Raw genomic sequence first — 3,362 nt, forward strand, 5'->3', positions numbered from 1 at the left:
ATAGTCAAGTATGGGAAGCAACCTAGATGCCCATCAGTAAATGTGTGGATCCAAAAACTATGGTACATTTACACAATGGAATTCTATGCAGCAGAAAGAATGAAGGAGCTTCTATCCTTTGCAACAGCATGGATGGAACTGGAAAGCATTATGCTGAGTGAAATAAGCCAGGTGTTGAAGGACAAATACCATATGATCTCACCTTTAACACGAACCTAGAAAACAAAACAAACAAGCAAGCAAAATATGACCAAAGACACTGAAATACAGAACAGTCTGACAGGGTCCAGAGGAGAGAGGGGAGAGAATTTCAGTGGAAAAAGTGAAGGATTCACAGGAACAAGTATAAAGGACACATGGACAAACCTAAGGCGGGGGGAGGGGGAATGAGAAGAAGGTGGGGAGCACTGGGGGGAGGGCTGAGATGGGAGTATAAGACAGAAAACTGTATTTGAACTATAATTAAATAATTTTTAAAAAATTAAAAAGAGGAAAACATTTTTACTTTTGCCTAGAAAAAATAAATTGTGTGCTTTTGAAGTGAGTGATGTGTTATATTATGCTAATCAATTAGTTGATTATTAATAAACACATATCCTTTCTCTAAAGAGTAAAATTGTGCTAGCCTGTATTCCTGCTTTATACCTTTAGTTTTACACTATTTAAATAATATCCAGTAATTTAATATTGTTTCGTACTACTATATAATCTTTTGGTAAAATGTGTTTGACAAATTTTTCAGGTTTTAAATGATTTATTTATTTAAATTGTTGGTCAAGGACAGTTTTCTGTCTTTTACTCCCATTCCAGCCCACCCCCCAGTGCTCCCCATGTTCTTCCCATTTCCACCCCCTTTAGTTTTTCTCCATGTGTCCTTTATACTTGTTCTTGCAAACCCTTCCCCTTTTCCCCTGAAATTTTCTTCTTTCTCCCCTCTAGTCACTGTCAGGCTGTACTCTATTTCAGGGTCTTTGGTCATATTTTGCTTGTTTGTTTGTTTTGTTTTTTTAGGTTTCTGTTAAAAATTAGATCATATGGTATTTGTCTTTCACTGCCCAGCTAATTTCACTCGGCATAATGCTTTCCAGTTCCATCCATGCAGTTGCAAATGATAGGAGCTCCTTCTTTTTTTCTGCTGCATAGAATTCCATTGTGTAAATGTACCATAGTTTTCAGATCCGTTCATTTACTGATGGGCATCTAGGTTGCTGCCATCAATTGACTATTATAAATTGTGCTGCTATGAACATAGGGGTGCATAGGTTCTTTTAGATTGGTATTTCAGGGTTCTTAGGATATATTCCTAACAGTGGAATTGCTGGGTCAAAAGTCATATTTATTTTTAGTTCTCAGAAAATCCCACACTGTTTTCCATAGTGGTTGTACCAGTATGCAATCACGCCAACACTGCTCTAGGGTCTCCTTTTCTCTGCAACCTCTCCAACACTTGTTGTTTGTTGCTTTGTTTATGATGGCCATTCTGACCAGTGTAAAGTGGTTATCACTTTGTGGTTTTAATTTGCATTTCTCTGATAGCTAGCGATATTGAGCATCTCTTTATGTGTCTCTGGATCCTCTGTATATCCTCCTTGGATAAGTGTTTGTTCAAGTCCTTTGCCCACTTTTTAATTGGCTTGCTTGTCTTCTTATAGTGGGATCATGTTAGTTCTTTGTCTATTTTGGAGATTATATCTTTGTCTGAGGGATCGTTGGCAAATGTGTTTTTCCACACACTTGGTTCTCTTTTTATGTTAATATTTTTCTTTTTAAAAAAGATTTTATTTATTTATTTTTAGAGAGGAAAGGAAGGACAGAAGGAGAGACACATCAATGTATGGTTGCCTCTCGTGAGTCCCCTGCTGGGAACTGGCCTGCAACCCAGGCATGTGCCCTTGACTGGGAATCGAACCGCGATCGTGTGGTTTGCAGGCCCAAGCTCAATCTACTGAGCTACACCAGCCAGGACAATATTTTTTTTTTCTTTAGCTGCACAGAATCTTTTTATTTTGATGAGATCCCATTTGCTTATTCCTTTTTTAATGTTCCTTGCTCTAGGGGATATGTCAGTAAAAATGTTACTGCATGAAATATCTGATATTTTCCTGCCATTTTTCTCCTCTAGGACTTTAATAGTGTCACAGCTTATACTTAAGTTGTTTATCCACCTTGAATTTATTTTGGTGTACGGTGTAAGTTGGTGCTCGAGTTTCACTTTTTTGTATGTCACTGTCTAGTTCTGGCAGCACCATTTGTTGAAGAGGCTATTTTTAATCCATTTTATGTTACTGCCCCATTTGTTAAATATTAATTGACCATAGAGACGTGGGTTTATTTCTGGGCTCTCTGTTCTGTTCCATTTGTATTTGTCTGTTCTTATTCCAGTACCGATTGTTTTGATTACAGTGGCCTTGTAATGCAGTTTAGTATGAGGTATTGTGATCCCTCCTACTTTGCTCTTCTTTCTCAAAATTGCAGCTGCTATTTGCAGTTGTTTATGGTCCCATGTAAATTTACTTGGAAGTATCTTTGTTACGGAAGGTCAATCAAGAGGCTATGTGGGAAAGTGTCAGAGACCTCTCAGCATTGCACCAAGAACCTTACAACCCACCACCTTCACCTCACACCAGACACCTGAAAACACAAAGTGATCTTAATCAGGAAACTGTCATATTTCCACCCTTCTTCTCAGTCATATCAACTTACATACTTACTGTTTCTTTTTTTCCATAAATTATCTCTGAAGCTACAAGGGGAACCCAGCTGAACCAAAGTTCTTGGTGAGTGGTCTGTTTCCTGCCCTGACCAAGAACTGAGAGCACGTGAAAATTATGGTTTGAGCTTCTTTTCCAGAGAATCAGGATTGGGCTGGACTGCTTTTCATGAGCAGAGGGGCCCTATTTGCATATCCTCCTACTATATAAAATGAGAGATGCCTTTGAAAGCCACCAATAATAAACTAACCAAGGAAATTAAATTCTTATGACCACAGGGAGCATTAAAAGTCCAGGAGGCTTCAGGTCAGGTCATGAAAATTTCCATCTGTCCCTGGTTTCTCTACACAGCAATCAGAGTACAAACTAAGGAGAGAATGACCCTAAAATATGTAGACCCAGTGTGGGAGGAGGTGGGATATCTGTGTGGGTCACTGGGAGATAGAGGTGTGAGCTCTTCAGAGAAGCAGACAGTACTACCTGGGACATATTTATTTAGTTGAGTTTTGTGCTGACTGTGCAACATCTTCACTGCCTCATTTTTGTTTTTATTTCCTAATTTCTGTGTTAAGACTAGGTTCAAACATTTATGGCACTGAGGAAATTCAGTCATGACTAAGTCTGGTTAGGTGAAATTTATGTAGAAAGTGA

Source organism: Sturnira hondurensis, unplaced genomic scaffold, assembly GCF_014824575.4.
Source record: "Sturnira hondurensis isolate 20B ecotype Veracruz unplaced genomic scaffold, ASM1482457v3 Scaffold0025092, whole genome shotgun sequence".
Classification (NCBI taxonomy): domain Eukaryota; kingdom Metazoa; phylum Chordata; class Mammalia; order Chiroptera; family Phyllostomidae; genus Sturnira; species Sturnira hondurensis.